Below are 17,205 nucleotides of genomic sequence, written 5' to 3'. Positions count from 1 at the left end.
TACTCTACTCCACCCTTATCCCTTCCAACCCCCCTTCCCCCAGCCCTAACATTAGGTAGTCAAGAAAGAAGGTTAGAGGGGAAAGGGAGTGTAAATATCATTTAAATACTTCATGCTGATTAGGGCATCCAGTTTCTTGGGGCAAGTTTCATCTTCTACATCAGGATATCCAATTTCTTCTTGTCACTTTGCTCACAATCACTTGACAGACTGCAGCAGCAGGGGCTCTGGCATTTATATACTCTCGAAAGAGGCCTCAGAATTGTAAACATAAACTACCCTCAGATGGCAAAATCACACCCCCTGCTAGAGCATGAGACAGATTATACTTAGCTGCATTGGACAATCTGAAGCAGCCCCATAGACCACATCTGGGGTCAGAACAAAAACATTCACCCAACATTTCTGTTTTAAAAGAAACCAAAATTCTCGGTACAGTTTGATAAGATTCATCAGGATCCTATTGCCATACTTTAGCTCCATTACGGACTATGTCCCTTTGAACTGTGAGACAAACTAAACTCCTCCTTCCTCGAATTGTTTTTATCAGATATTTTGTCACAGCAATGAATAAAACTAAAAGATGCATATATTATTTAGTTCCTCCCAAACACTCACAGAGTCTACTATGAGCAGCTGGAGCTCAGGGCTAGTGATCAGCCTGAGTTTGTTCCTGGTTCAGCCAATCAGTAATTGTGTGACCTTCAAGTCCTCTATTTTCCTGATTTGGGCTAAAGTCACTTGTTTCATAGCATGCTAGGAGGACTAAATTCCAGGTTATTGTCATGTTAGCAGCGTTCATGTCCAGGTTCTTCCTGAAACAGTTGGTGAAGAGTGAGTAGGTCAGTCAGTAGGGAATGTCTTATATGTATGTTCATGATGGTACATGTGTGTCTTCACACAGGTACACGTGTGTGTACATATGCATGTGGAAGTCAGAGGCCAATCTTAAGTATCGCTTCTTTTTTTTTTTTTAAAGATTTATTTATTTATTATATATAAGTCCACTGTAGCTGTCTTCAGACACACCAGAAGAGGGCATCAGATCTTGTTACAGATGGTTGTGAACTACCACGTGGTTGCTGGGATTTGAACTCAGGTCTCCTGGAAAAGCAGTCAGTGCTCTTAGTCACTGAGCCATCTCTCTAGCCCAAGTATCACTTCTTAAGAGCTTAATAATTAGACCAGGCTGCTGGCCAGTGAGCTCCACTAGGATGACAGGAACACCACCTTGTCTTTTTGTTGCTGTTGTTTCTTTTTAATGTGGATGGTGTGCATGGAACTCAGGTTGCTATGCTTGTGCAGGAAACACTCTATCAACTGAGCCATCTTCCCAGACTGATGGGAAGTTCTATAAACAGGAGGCTTAAGTTCTAGACTAACCCATTGGTATGAGACAAATTGGAATTGGAACCAGTGCAGTACCACAGCATCAGAAAGTGTGGATGTGGAATGCAGGTCTAGATGCTTCTGTGTGGATCAGACATGGTGTGTATACTGTGTGTGTGTGTGTGTGTGTGTGTGTGTGTGTGTGTGTGTGTGTGTGTGTTAACTCACAATTCCCAATTTCCCAGAATAGCTCTGAGGAAGGAACAGCTATGAATATAGCTCACCCTAGGTGACCCTGGCTCAAGAAGTCCACAACAGCCTTCTAGTTGGACAGGGTTATAAGGTCATTTCTTTCTAGAGAATGGGGGAGTCCCTGATGTGGGAAACTGCTAGGGCAGCATCTGGGTCTTGACACCCTTAATTCTTCTGGAAGGGAAGAAAGAACAATTGAATGACTTTAATGAGTCTCACAGCAACTTCTGCATCTGGGAATGTACAGAATGCCCAGGAGAGAGGGAGCTACAGGAAGACAGATGGAAAGTGATGGCTGCTGGCTTTAATGGGTATGATCTGTCCCTTAAGTTTTGGGAATCTTTTTGCCAGTTGTTTCCCAGGGGTTTTCATTTAAGTTTGAGATTCAGGTGTACCCCTACCTACAGGGTAAAGGACACCAGTAACACCATATGTATTTTGTATTGCTTGCCCCACAAACATGTTCTTAACGGGGTGACCTTATAAGGGAAAGACTTGAATGCTCATTTCATAGATGAAGAATCTGATGCTCAGAAAGAGCAAGTGGCTATTCTTTATGGGAAGATAAATCAACAGAGAAATTCGAGTTTGTTTTTTCTTGTTCCTCCTCCCAAGATGATTTTGTCAAGGTCAGAAATCCTATGCTCTCTCCTACAGCATGTATGAAATCACCAGTTTTGTGAAACTACCTCTTTTGATGCGATTCCACTCTGTACAGTTCTAGTCCAGAGGTTTATGAGAAACTTGGGGGTTTTCTTGGAAGCATCTTTACTGAATGCTAGGAGCAGTCTTACTTGAGCTCAGAGTTTGACAGAGTCTCCAAAGTTGTTGCCATAGAAAACTGTGATCCACCACTGCCTTAGAATTTTTTTCTTTTTCTCTTTAAGAACTGTGTAGACCTGGCTGTGTAAACTCTGGTTTGGCTACTGCAGCAATGGCTTTGCCCAAACCTTCCATCTGCCTTGCAGAGACCTCTTTTAAAAAAGAAAAGAAAAGAAAACCAGACACAGTTGGCACTTTTTATGAAAAACAAACAAAGTAGCAATTTCTTCAGGATACAGAAACTCTCAGAAAAGATAAGAAAAACATTATTGTTCTGACAGGGAAGGAAATGTCTAAGGGAGTGGGTGGAGAGCCACTTGCCGCTCCCTTTCCTCTAACCACAGGGGTGTGAAGACCTTCATTGAACCAGGTCTGTGAAAGTCATTCAGTATTCACCCCGTGACTTTCATTCCAGCAGATGGGAATCTACTTAATAATATCCAAACCTGCCAAGAGTGGAGGTCGCCTCAGCCTCCAGAGCACCTCATTCCAGTGTTTAACAGTCTCTCGGTCAGGAATGGTTCCTGGTGCCCAGTGCAGGGTCCCAGAGGGGCTGCAGTTGTGCTTGCTTCCTCTTGACACGTCCTCAGGAGGGTTAACTCCATTTCCTCAGTTCTTTGAATGTCAAAGACCCCTTCCTTTTCCAAATCAAACAGACATTTTCTTTCTTGAGCTCCTCCTTTTGAGAATGAGCCATGTGATGGTCTTGGCTACCAGCTGCTGTGTTGTCTTCCCTGCTCTCCCCTGTGAGGGCAGGGCTCAGATGGACTGAGTCACTGTACTGCAGCTTATAGACTCCAAGTTCAGGCTCAGACGTAGCTCAGTTGACTTGGTCATGGGACACTTTTGAACTTGTTCCCCACAATAACCCTGGAAAATATTTCTTAGTTTCATGCATCTCTGGGAAATTCAATAAAAACAGAGTCTGGAACATCTTTTTTCTAGTCCATGTTGTGGTTTGATTTCTAAAGGTAAAAGATGGTAATGTGGGCTGGGAGGCAGCTCAGTCAGTGGCAGAATGCCTGAAGATTTACCATGAGCAATGGAGGTCAGTCCCTATCATCCACATACAAGCTGGATGTGGTGGTTCATTTTTGTAATCCCAGCACTGGGGAGATGGGAACAGGAGGATCAATGAGATTTATTGGTCACACATAGTTGGTGTTGCCAATTAGCCTAATTGGTAAGTTTCAGATCCCAGTGAGAGTCCCTGTCTTAAAAAACAATGTAGATGGCTCCTGAGAAAAGATGGCTCCCGAGGCATGGCACCTGAAGTTGACCTCTAGACTCCTCACCCGCATCCCATCCCCACTGCTTCTGCACACACAAAACAGTTGTGTCACAACTTGTATAAAATTAAAAATTACTAGCAGCACCATACCTTGTTCAGGTAATGTTAACATAAAAGCTATAATTAGTTATGTAAAATATTAATGTTTCATAAACAGCAGGTCCTATACCTACAGTAATGAATGATGATCTGATAGGAGGAGAGAAGCTGTATAGTTGATAAGGAGTGTTACACATTTCACTGAAACATCCCTTGTTCACTCGTCCATTTGTTCATTCATTCATTCATTCATTCATTCTCTCTCTCTCATGTGTGTGTGTGTGTGTGAGAGAGAGAGAGATGCATATATGTATTCAGTGTGTGTGTGTGTGTGTGTGTGTGTGTGTGTGTGTGTTGTGTATAGATGCATACGTGTATATGGAGTTCAGAAGTTGGGTATCTTCCTCACCCATTCTTTACCCTAATTTTTGAGGCAAGGTCTCAATTGGACCTGGAATTCATCAGTTTGACTAGCCCAGGATGACTTGTCATTGAGGTCTAGGAATCCCCCTATCTTCCTGCCCTCTCTGGTTACCAGGGCTGGGGTTACAAATATGTGCTTGCTTTTACTTGGGTTCTGGGAATCAAACACAAGTCTTTATGCTTTGATTACAGGTACCTCTTCAACTTAGCCATTTTTTCCCAGCCCTATCTATCATCTTTTCTAATTCATTGATTATCATCTAACCTCAGTGGTTGTCTGATATGTGCTTAGCTATTCTGGCCATGGCTGGGTCCTTTGCTCAGTTTCCTGAGCACACTGGGTGTTCTGAGCTCTGATGGTTGTTCAGGTACTGCATGACTGAGAAATTGTCAGCACTTACTCCTCCCCTGTGAAATATAAATTACTATGGTGCTGTGTAGAACATACATTGAGCATCCTGTCAGTGATGACTGTGGGGCTGGACACCCCTACTTTAGGAAGAAATCAGTGTGAGCATTCTAGATTTTTCAAGCATATTAAATAAAGGAAATTCCAGCTTGCCATGTAAAATCCTTCTGCAGAGAGAAGGTAGGGGCCACACTGCTGACTTACCCTAATAAGCAGCTTGAAAACTCAGACCCAGTGTGGTCAGCAGCTCTCAGATGGCAGTTTCCCCGTTTCTTAGACATTTGACTCCATGGTACAACAGGCTGTCGGGCACCTGTTGTTTAAAGAAGTAAACATTAGCTTTCAGAACAGGGCAGCCAGGAATAGAAAACTTAAGTTTTCATCTAGTTAGTTCTTATGCATGAGGTTGGAAGTTGCAGGCAGTGTGAGACTCATTGCCATGCACAAATACATGAAAATGAAAGAGATTGAAGAACTCCTACTGTGGCTGTTGCTTACCTGGTAGAGTGCTCCCATGGTGTTCTTGCAGCCCTATGGCCAGCATAACTCAGCTGCACAGTCTAGGCTTCTGTTCCCTGTCGGAGAACCCATGGTTTCATTTTGTTTGCAGTTCTAGGCATGGAAGCAATGACCTTACTTGCACATGCTGGGTAAATGCTCTATCACTCAGCTCTATCTTGAAGCTTGGTATTAAAAATGTCCAGTGGGTCAGGAAGATAGGTTGGTTGGTAAAATACCTGAGTTTGACCCCTGAAATGATATTTAAAGACAAAACAACAGCAACAAACTGAGTATGGTAGAGCTGGGGAGGGGAGGTGGAGTCAGAAAAATCACTAGTGGTCCCTGTTAGTGAGCTTGGCCTGCTTGGAGAGTTCCAGGTCTCAATGAGAGACCCTGTCTCAAAGAACAAGGTAGAAGTTTCCTGAAAAAGACAGCTGAGGCTGACCTTCACACATGTGTGCACACCTGTTCCCACACCTGTGCCCACACCTGTGCATGTACCCATTATAGGTTGTATGCTGAAGTACTCTGTGTGTGTGTAGGGGTGTGTGTGTGTGTGTGTGTGTGTGTGTGTGTGTGTGTGTATCTGGAGAAGCCATTTTTATGAACTATTTAGAGGAAGGTTTCATTGACCCATATAAAAATTACATTTCTAATTTAACCCTCTCCCCCCTCACATGCGGAAAAAAAAAGAAAGAAAAAGACATTCTATTCTCAGGCCGCGGTCTGCAGACTGTATCCAGTAGTTTTATGTGCAAAGCAGTATGGCTCTGCGTCAGAATGAAGCTTATTCTATCATCAAGCCTGGGTGGTCATAGATGGTAGGCAGCAGAGCCCTGGCTTCCTAAGACCATTGTGTTGTCCCCTTTCAAAAAGTCATTCTTTTCTAATTACTATAGAGGAAAGATCTAAGTCAGGTACTGTGTGGCAATATGCTCACCAGAAGCTCTGTAATATTTCCTTGCTCTGTCTTAGCCATAGACCCAGCCATCTGTGTCAATGACTTCTCTTTCCCTCTCTAGCAACTAATAGAATGACTGACGTAATTCTTCTTACATCCAAGACTAGCCAGCTAAAGTACCAGTTTGGAAGTCTGGGGCTGTGTAATAACTTGTCTGCCAGTGTTGCACTTCATCCTAGCCTGGTGGCTGGCTTTCATAGACCTCAGGGACCTGTCTGATAGGGAATTACTTAATGTGCAGTGTGATGCATCGTGTTCTTGCCCTGTGTTCTAACAAAATGCCACATCCTCCCCACCCAGATCATCTATAAGTACACAGATGGTCACATGGGGGCCAGTCTTCCCTTTGTCAGGACTCTTTTGACAATCAAATCCCTCAACTTTTGTCTAAGATGCTGCTATTCATAGTGATCTTTCTTCCCTCCTTCCCTATCTCCATTTGTTCTTCCTCCCTCCTTCTATCACTCCCTGCCTTCTCCTCCTCTTCCTTTTTCTTTCTCTCTCCCCTTCTCTTCCTTCTCCCTCCCCTCTCCCACTTTCCTTGAGTCACATAGCCCCCATTCTAGGATCTTAACTCTCACTGACCTTTTGTGAAGATGTTTGAAGTGGACACTTCCTAGACACAAGGCCTGGGGAAGTAAGACCTTCCTTTTTCACTCAGAGCAGTCAGCTTTTTAAAGGTTATTCCTGGGAACATTATGGAGAAAATGGCTTTTTATGCTCAGTTTGGAGGCCTGGAACAGACACTTTTCAAAACTTATGAAGTTGAGTTTGTTGAAATTGTTCTCAGACACTTAGTTCAATATGGGGATCCAAGAGAGTTTAAAGATACAAATGGGAAAGGAGTTTGTTCTGTGGTCATCATTGTGTGTTTTAGTTACAAAGAAAATATTCTTTATAGCTTTGTTGAATGAGTTCTATAAGAGAAGAGTTTTGTTTTGAAATAAGAGGTACATACATAGCTTATCCGTAGCAGGGACCTCATGCCCAGATTTTTGTGCAGAGGCTGAAGCTGGCTCACTGTTTCAGGAGGAAGTAGGTGCCACTGAATAAACTGAACAAAACAGAGTTCAGATGTACTAGGTGCTCAGGTCATCCCTAGTATATTCATGAGGCATCTTTTTCTGAAGACCAAATATGACTACTCCCAGCATCTCCCAGCTGAGGTAGTAAACAACTGAGGCGTTGACTGACAGAGCGTGTGGTGCTCTTGTCACTGAGTCTGAGGTTCAGGGAGGAAGAGGGGAGGAAGCATAGTTTCATTTCCCACGAATGCCCCTGAGTTAAACTAGGGACATAAGAGACCACCACATGCAAAAGTAATAACATGCAGACTTCAGGAGGACAACAGGCCACTTGGGCAATGGCTGGAGTTGAAGTTCTTCCTAAAAGCTGAGTGCTGAGCCAACATGTGGTCCTAGAAGTTTATCATCTCTGTTATAGGAAAGTAACAGCAAATGCCATGATTAACTGTGTTGTGGGCTTTGGAAAAAGCTGCCTCGTAAGTGTATGTGAGGATGATCTGAGTGTGGGGTGGAGCCAACCTTCATCTTGTTTAGTCTATATAGCGGCACCAACTTCCTTAAAAAAAAAAAAGATACTTCTGCCTCAGAAGACATTGCTGACATGATGGGGGGAAATCTAAATATTTTGTTGTAGGGAATCGTGTCACTGTTTAGTCTGCAACCTTAGCAACATCAAGAGGTGAACCATGTATTAACAGCAAAGCACCAGAAGGTTGGGGTGTGTGGAGAGCATGCTCAGACATTGAGAAGACCCTAGATTTTGTGGCTTTCCTGTGCTTATGTGATGATATCATGTAACTGTGGGAAAGCAGGCTCAGACATTTGAGAGAACCGAAGATTTCATGACTTTCTTATGTTATGTGATGCTATTGTGTAACTGCGGGCAACCCTCTGGATTTTTTAGGCTTCAGTTTCTATGTCTCAATAAGAGTGGCCTCAAGGTCAGCCCTAGCTCACTCTAGAGGTCCTATGATCCACTGGGCAAGTGTTATTCACTGACTCTGCATTCCTATATGAGGCTTTTAAGAAAGTCAGGATGAGGGGTGGGAGACTGAGGGTTAAAATGCGTTATCAAGACTGTGGCACTTTGGAAGTATCCTTGAGGCACTGAGGGCAGAGGGACCACCTGCGGCCTCTGAGGCCCGCAGCATGTACCATGTCCACTGAGCCATGGTTGGCCCTGTGGTGAACAAGCCTATCAAATGTATACATACAGAGGTTCTGACTCTCCAGTGTCTTCCACAATGCAGAGCCAGGAACTCCATCTGGCACTCCATTTGCTAAATGTCCCGTTTATGTCAAATGCCAGGAAATGTGGCTGTTTAAAATCCCAGGGAATAAGATTTCCACTCAGCAGCTTTCTAATGGACACACTCTGTGAAGCAAAAACCCTCTGCTGAACCAGGTCACAGGCCCCTGCTCACTAGCTCCCTGGGTCTCAGCTGTGATGTACCAAAAGATACAAGGTGAGGAGGAAGACTCAGCTTCAGTGGCTGGCTAGTATGCCTGGTGCCAATAGAGGGCAGTGTTGCACATCTGCAGAAATCCACAGGCCAGCTGGACCAAATGAGAGAAACACTTACCTTCTTCTGTCCAACAGCAGCAGTTTAATAAGGGACAGGAGCAATTAAAGCAGCTAGTCGTCAATATATCCTCCTCCTGGGCTGAGCTTGTTATGGCTCTATCACCACTTTGATATTTGCAAAGGGCTTTGTAATCATTTGGAGAGACCATTTCTCCCCAGCACTTTTCTACAGCGTGCCGGGTCCATTAGCCTTGGGTCTGTTGGTTTTGTTTTTCTAGGAAACTCAGACCCAGCGAGGTTAGCTGGATAGCTTTAGGACTTTGAATCCAGAAGCAGAGTTAGAGACTCAGCATCCCACATCCTATGATCAACAGTGTATGATCACTGTGTGTGTGTAGTTTGTGTGTGTGTGTGTGTGTGTGTGTGTGTGTCCATAGTGGATATGTGGGTGTGGTGCATTCATGAAGTCAGAATTTCCAACCTCAAATGTTCCTTAGTATCTTCTACCTTTTGTTTGAGACTAACCTCGGACTCTTCTATGCAGACCCACGTGACTGTCCCTTGATTCTAGGTCTGCAGACCTCCCATCTTACCATCAGTAGGATTATGGGTGTGTTCCACTCTGCCCAGGTTTTTCACATGGGATCTGAACATAGGTCCTGACATTTGTAGGGGAAGCAGTTTATCCACTGAGGTAGCTTTCCAACCCTATATTTTCTCTTGACTTTTTACAAATTTTGGCCTGGAAGTTGGTCGGGCTCAGAGAGATAGGCCACTTTCTATCCCTACCATCTACAACTGCTGCTTAGTCTAGTAAGGCCTGGTAGTAATAATTCATTAGGTCTGCTCTTCAGCCCAACAAAAGACGTGGGGAGAAATGAAAGACAGACAAGTAAATCTGGCTAGACCCAGCTTGGTGATACTGTTATGTATCTGTTATGTATGTGGTTCTGTCATATGACACTCTGGCAGCCAAGGAACACTCAAGCCATTTCTGTTATGAATGAAGTGTCAAATCTCAAGTAGAGGCTATTTCTTTTACAATGGCATCAACAAATTGATAGATGAAACTAACTGGCAGAGTTTCACAGTAACACATTGCCAATTTATTTCTGAAACACCGTTAGGCCAAAGAAAGTCCAAGTATGTACCTATATGTATTTCGGAATGACAAATTAAAATGGTTAGAATTTGCAGTCAGGCTTTCGATGCTTGTCAATATAACCTGGCGATGTACACTCATTCTCTTTAGATGGGCATCTGTTGCATGGCAGGTTTAGGGCTGTGAAAAGTTCCTTTCCGTCTGGCACCTCACTTACCCAACTAGTAAAGACTGTTGGCCCCAGAGACACAAGTGCTACTTTCGCTCTGACTAAGCCTTGTGCCAGGCTTGGGGCAATCGGAAGGGGTGGAGGGTATGCGGTATTTTGATGGTGCTAGCTTGGTCTCAGGCAACACATTTAACTCTGAAAGGTTTGTACCCACATCCTCTTCACTGTGGCTGGGTTGCTGGTGGCTGGCGGTCACCATCTTTGGTGACACCAGTTGTTTGTCTGATTTTGCCAATTCGAACATAGGGTTGATGATGATATTGATGAACCATCTGGATCTTGTCTGGTACATTTTAAGTCACTCTCAGCAATCCAAAGACTGCAGAACAACCATTGTGCCCAATGTCTCTGCCATTGTACATGTTTCTGTAATCCAAAGTGGCATCTTAAGGGCTGGGGAGATGGTTCAGCAGGTAAAGTGCTTGCTGTATAAGCATTATGATCTGAATTCAAGTGATCTGAGTGCATGAGAAAAGCCAGGAACAATGGTCTGAACCTATAATCTCAGGGTTAGGGAAGAAAAAGCAGGATAATCCTGGGACTGACTAGCCACATTGTTGAGGTCCAGGTTCAGAAATTGCCATATCTTCAAAAAGTAAAGTGAAGAGTGACTGAGGAAGACACTTGATATCCTCTGGCCTCCATGTACATGTGTATGCATAGATGTTATGTGTATGCATAAACACACACACACACACACATACACACACACACACTGAGGGAGAGGGAGAGAGCACAAGCAAGAGCACTGTAAAACTCCATTTCCTTTGGGTGATGCTTTATTTCAAGGCATCATCAAATGTCAAAGTTTTGAAGAAGAGAGTAATGTCCCTTCTCTCACTTGCATGCTGAGGACCATGGGAAAGTAAAGGCTTGTGTTGCTGGGTGGTGTAGTGTGGAGCATAGTTTGAGAGTTAGGAGAGCTTGAGTTGGAATTTTACATCACTGCGGAGACAGAACCCTTGGACGTGCAACTCTCCAAGCTCTTCAGCTGATGACATAAATGTTTAGTGTCTTAGTTGCCAGGGATTTCTGGTCAACCTTGTGCATTTAGTAACCTTTGTCCCTACCCTACTAAAGATGTCTCACCCCCTCCTGCTCTTTCTCCCTCTCTCCTATCTTTCCCCCTTTCCTCTTTCTTTTGTATGTATACATTGGGGGTATGTGTGCATGTGTGGTTGCAAATGCTTGTCTCTAGCTGAATTTACGACTCACTGAATTCAGTTACACTGACTGGTCAGTGAGTGCTAAGGTTCCTCTAGTCTCCACCTTCTGCAGTGCCCGGCTTTTTATATAGGTGCTTGGGATCTGAACTCAGGTCTTAAGGCTTGCCCAGGAAGCACTTTATAGTCAGTGCCATTTAGTCAGCCCTGTTTGTATTTTGCGTTTGTTTGTTTTTTGTTTGTTTGATTTTGGTTTTTCAAGACAGGCTTTCTTTGTGTAGCTTTGGTTGTCCTGGAACTTGCTCTATAGACTAGGCTGGCCTCGAACTCACAGAGGTTCCCTGTCTCTGCCCTGAATGCCAGGATTAAAGGCATATGCCACCATGGCCGGTCCATCCCTGTTTTATACAGCATAGGCTGTGATTCTAGTTCTCAGGTAAGGCAAAGCTAGAACCAAGTCTCTTAAGTGACTTCCATGAACACACTACCAGTGTCCATAAAGACCTAAAGTGTATTTTGAGCCTGGTTCTTACATTATTTGTGCAGTAGGACACATTTGAGTTCTATGTGAGTATACTGTTTTACAGAGTAGATCAACACATTATTGTGTCTGATTCTGACCACATCAGATTTTCCACCATTTTTTTTTCTGAAAATAAAGGAATTAAAGTCAATGACAACAGCGAGTAGAAAATTCTTGGTATAGTTTTCTGTTGTGCCTACAATTGAAGTTATTTATCCTTAAAATTATATACTTCAAAATATTTCTACACTATCCAAAGACTTTATAAAGACCCAGTATTTTTTCTAAAGATGTTCTGATTTTGTTTATTGAAATGGTGAAATTATAATCAAGGAACATTGAAGGGAAAATAATTCGCTATTCAAGGCTGTCGGCTGAGCTTCCTCTTTCCAGCTTTCTTTCTGCCCTGTTCATATACTCATGCTGAGAAGGGGGCTTTTCATCTGTAGTCTTTGCTCAGCTTTAGCAAGTGTGATCCTGAGAGAGGGACTCAGCTAGTAGAGATAACCATCTCACCACATTGTCTTGTGCTATGGAACCCAGAGCTACACAGTTTAAAGAACAACTCAAATACCAAAGGGACTGTCATGTTGAGGGAAGGCTCTCATTTCATCCCCAAGTTTTATGCCACACTAGAAGCCATGGACATTTGTTTTTAGGGAGTGACAAGCAGAAAATAATAAGAGAAATAATATGCAAATATTCCAGTTATTTGGCCCAAAGAAGAAGCTTAGGAGTTCCTCACTCAGTATCTATCAGAATCTGAAGGCCTGTGATGTGGGAAAGTGTGTGAAAGAAAGTGTGGGAGGCAGCTGTTAGCTTTCACCTTTATGTAAATAAAAAATTATGGTTGCAACTGTATGTGTGTGTGTGTGTGTGTGTGTGTGTGTGTGTGCGTGTATGTGTGTGTATATGTGTGTGTGTGTGCATGCATGAGTGTGGAGATCAGGGTTGATGTTGGGTATCTTCCTTTATTGTTCTCTGACTTATTACACTATATATATATTTTTTTCTCCGCTTGATATTTTGAGACAGGATGTCTCACTGAACCTGGAGCTTGGCCAGGTTGACTGACCAGTGAGCCCTAGTGATCCTCCTGCTTCCACCTCCCCAGCTCTGAACTTGGGTTCTTGTGCCTATGCAGAGCATGCTTATCCATGGAGCCATCCTCAGCTTCTGGATTTGTTATTTTTTAATTAGCTTCCTTCACATGGAAACTCGTTTGGGAGAGGGGGCGGATTGTAGGGGACAGAAGCCATGAATAAATGTGTATTTTGACATAGGTATGGGCTGTCAAGGACTACATAACCAAGTGATGAATGGTAAACTGTCAAAGTCATTATCCATATGGGCCAGACTCAAGAGAGATGGCAAAGTTTTCTTTGGGAGTCAGAGTATTGTTTGTTTAGAAACAATTGATCAGTGTTTGCAAAGACAAGCAATGGCAGCTTCCTCCTGAGGGATGTTTATAGCCTAAGATTATTCAAGTACAGTAGACCTCCTTTTGGGACTAACTAACCCATTCCACTGTGCTGCACCTAATAAACTACTGAAGTTCTGGGGTCAGTGGTAGTGATGGCAGTCAAAGAACCCTACCTGATCCCAGCTTCATTGTATGGATGTCTGTGTATCTGTTCTTTCTTTATTCCCTTGTTACCACTAGCCAGCCTTCTAGAATCCAAGCTGTACTGGATACAGCATTGGATAGTGTAGGCTGTACTGCCTTTAGTCTTAAAGGGTGTGAGGTCTGTCTACTGTTGTTGAATTATTTCTAAACCTTGTAGAGTATCTCTACTGTCTTTTGCCCATGGATACTGAGCTCTGGAGTTCAGATGGTATGGCAGGAATGCTTTCCCCGAGCTCCTCCAGACTGCTCCTACTTGAGATGACTCAACAAGCAGACTTAACACCCTCAAGATACATAGCAGGGCTGGGATCATGAGCTGATTTCTTCACCTATGAGTCAGGACTGGGGTCATGTTGGGCATCTCTGTGGTGCTCACACTCTCTTGCACATGTCTTCTTCCACAGGTGGGTAGACATCTGACTTTGTGCTAATATAAAATAATATAAAAGCCACATTGTCTTGTTTGATATGCAAGTCTCTTTCTTTGTATGCTTATGTATATGTGTGAGCGTGTGTGTGTGTGTGTGTGTGTGTGTGTGTGTGTGAGTGTGTGTGCGTGTGCGCGCACGCATGCGTGCAATAATGGGCAGAGGTCATCCTTAGGTGCCATTCCTTACATAGCTTTGAGATAGGGTGTGCTACTGGCCAAGGACCTATCAAGTCATCTAGGTTAACTGGCCATGAATCCCCAGGCATCCCTGTGCCTACCCATTCCCCCACAAAATTGGGCCTATAAAAATGCACCTCTATACCTGGCTTTTACTAGGATTCTGGGTATTGAGATTGTATCCACTTGCTTGAAAAGAAAGCATTTTACCAACTGATCTATCTTCCTAGCCCTTACCCTGTTTTTTATATTTTTAAACAGCATGAGATTATTTTTAGCTTGTCTTATTTCTAACAGTGTCATGGAAATATAATGGTTATACAAAGCCGCATGTATTAAATATGGACAATTCAGTGAGATCAAATGCCTGCAAGCATCAGCAATGCGACTGTCACAATCAGGGTGATACATCCAGCACCTCTGAGTTTGTTTTGCTCCTTTGCACTGCTCACCTTTGTGGTGACATAACACATCCTCTTGATAGCTCTTGAAGATACAGCACCCTGCTTCTCCCTAGACATACCCTGTACAGAGTTCTAGAATTTACTCTCCACATCCCAATCAGGTCACAAAGCTCTAGTTTCTCTACATAGAAACAAATGACCAAGAGGTATATGAAAAGGTGTCCTACATGAAAGCTAGGTAACTACTAGTTGGTAAAGTGCTTGCCTTGCAAGTGTGGGAATTTGAGTTCAATCCTCAAAATCCACTTAAAAACACACTTGTAATCCTAGAACCAAGATTGTAGAGATAGGCAGAAACCTGGTGTTCACTGGCTAGCTAGCCTAGTCTACTCAGTGAGGTCCAGGCCAGCCAGAGTTCCTGTCACAAAACAAAACAACAGGTAGGTGGTGTCTGAAAGATGGTGCCCAAGGTTAACCTCTGGCCCCTGTATATATGTACACCTCCTCCTCACAGACATCAAAACAATAATAGAACCCACTCAGATACCTAAACCTGACATGAGATATCTCACCACAGAGTTTAGGATGAATGTTATTACAAAAGAAATGAGGGCAAGTTCTGATGAACGAATATTTATAACCTGGTTTTGGAATCACATGATGCCTAACATTGTAGAAACTCATAAATCCACCAGGTCATAGTGTAGAGCTCACACTACAGTTAGAGATTGTGATACTAGGCTCCATGCTAGGAAAAACTCCAGCATGTCTCTGCTTACTACTAAGAACTTATGGTAGCATGGGGAAAGTAGCTCAGAGCCAAGATAGTATCTGTAGGGAGGGTCCTTGGAGACCCTTGAGGTATTCTTGCCTCCTCTGCACATTCTACCAAGAAAGTCTTAGGCTTTCTGAGTCCAGTGAGCTATCCAGCTACAAGTGGTTTTCCATTCGTTTTTTATTTCTAACCATTGGCTTGTGCTTTCTGGGCCATGGGTACTGGGATTCCTAATCTTGGCAGTGAGTGCCTTTCTAAATGTAAACAGATGGACACAGTGCCAGCTGCATGTACTACATTCCACTACAGTAATATTCTGGTGCTGGCTGGGTAAGCATAGCTGTATTAAACAGTAGTGCTTGCTCAGCCCTTTCCACATGGGCAGAGAAAATATACAGCTCAGGCACTTCAGGGAGCACCCAGAGAGTGAAGTGCATCCCATTAGCTCAGCAAACATTGGACAGACCTGCTTGCTTATGCACTTTCAGGGGACCATGCCAGGTGAGGTATGGGGACTTGAACATTTATTTAATCTTATCCAGATTCTATATTTGGAGGAGGTGTGTGTGTGTGCAGGGAGGGTAACATAATTGAACAATATCAAACCAACTTTGTTATTGCCACCTAAAATAACTTCACAGCTGAACTAGTCCCCCTTGCCAGGTTGACCACATCTGGATTGGAGTCAACCTAGTGTTTTCTCTCCTGCACCCTGCCTACCTTAGTACAGTGAGGAGCTATGTGAACGTAGCCACTTTCCAGCCCAGTAGCAATATTTTCTTTCTTTTGCTTTCCTTGGTCGTGGGCAGAGGAGGTAATATTCCACTGCTGGCCCTGGAGTCTTTCCATTTATCCAAACACCCTTTTCCTTTAGTCTTAGCAAAAACCAACGGATGCTGTTTTAACAGTCTTGTGGCACTGTTTCTAGAAGTTTCAGTCAATGCCAAATGCTTTCTGGTTATGTGTACTTACTGACTCATGATAATACTGGCTTAGTATTATGGGTTAGTGCTATATGTCACCTACCTACTGTACTCTGTGTGTGTGTGTGTGTGTGTGTGTGTGTGTGTGTGTGTGTGTGTGTGTACAGAGGACAATCATGGATGTTGTTCCTTAGGTGCTACCTACTGTTGTTGTGAGACAGGGTTTTTCACTGGCCTGGGGCTTGTTGGTTAGATTAGGTTGACTGTCCAGCCAACCCCAGGGGTCTTCCAGTACCTACCTCCCTGGATCTTGGATTCAAAGTACACACTATCATTCCTTTTTTTAAACTAGGGTTCTAGGGTTCAAACTCAGGTCAACTGAGTTATCTATCTAGGCCTTCTTGCAAATCATATCTTGTAACATCCCATTGGTTGGGTAAAAAATACTCCACTACGAACAGTATATTACCAACAATACTCAGTAATACTCAGCTATGAACAGTATATTACCAACAATAATAATTAATATTTACTAGGTGCTTACTGTGCTGCCTACTTTTATGTCAACTTGACATCGCCTGGCATCATTAAAGGCAGCAAGCTTCAATTGAGAAAATATTTCCATAAGATGCAGCTACAGGTATGCCTATAAGGCATTTTCTTAATTAGTGATTAATTAAGAAAGATTAGGGAATGGTCCTGCCCATTGTGAGTCATCCACTCCTATGCTAATTTTTCTGAACTTTCTAAGAAAGCAGACTGAACAAGCAATAGGGAGCAAGCCATAAGCAGCACCCCTTCATGGCCTCTCCATCAGCTCCCGCCTCCAAGCTTCTACCATGTCTGAGTTCCTGTCCTGACGTCTTCAGTAATGAACAGTGATGTGGAGGTTTAAGCCATATAAACCTTTTTCTTCCTAAGTTGCTTTCGGTTATGGTGCTTTATCATGATAATGATAAACCTAACTAAGACTCTTCCTAATTTCTAGGTCCTATTTAGGTGTTCTACACATTATGTGCAACCTTCTTAGTGCCCTGGAGCAATAGCTGTTAGCATCATCCTCTAATATAGCCTGGGAGATATTAGACATGTTCAATCCAAGTCCATAGTCCACATATGGCCCAGGGTAACTATGAATGCAGACCCACACAAAATTGTGAATTTGCTACAAGCACAATGGTTTTTTTTTGTAACTCAATTGTGTAGTTCTTGAGCTTGAACTTTGTAGATGCTAGTGTTATATCTCAGTGTCAAAAGGTCTAACACCCTGTGAGC

General features: G+C 43.2%; 1 long non-coding RNA gene across 5 annotated transcripts in view; it reads right to left on the bottom strand.

The window, feature by feature from the left end:
* Positions 1-2,598: 2,598 nt before the first annotated feature.
* Positions 2,599-17,205, bottom strand: part of LOC147999632 (uncharacterized) — a 28,116-nt gene continuing 13,509 nt past the window's right edge. Inside the window, exons 3-5 of one of the 5 annotated variants that reach the window (XR_015644282.1) lie at positions 5,064-5,315; positions 4,770-4,878; positions 2,599-3,273 (exon numbers count right to left, since the gene is read on the bottom strand). This is a non-coding gene — a long non-coding RNA (uncharacterized LOC147999632). Of the gene's footprint in view, positions 3,721-4,769; positions 4,879-5,063; positions 5,316-17,205 lie in introns of all 5 variants that reach the window. The other 4 variants (XR_015644283.1, XR_015644284.1, XR_015644285.1 and 1 more) reach the window with 4 other exon arrangements.

The sequence above is a fragment of the Rattus norvegicus genome, chromosome 19, assembly GCF_021556685.1.
Source record: "Rattus norvegicus strain SHRSP/BbbUtx chromosome 19, alternate assembly SHRSP_T2T, whole genome shotgun sequence".
Lineage (NCBI taxonomy): Eukaryota > Metazoa > Chordata > Mammalia > Rodentia > Muridae > Rattus > Rattus norvegicus.
Note: the sequence above shows the minus strand (reverse complement) of the source record. Positions and strands in the feature narration are given on the sequence as shown.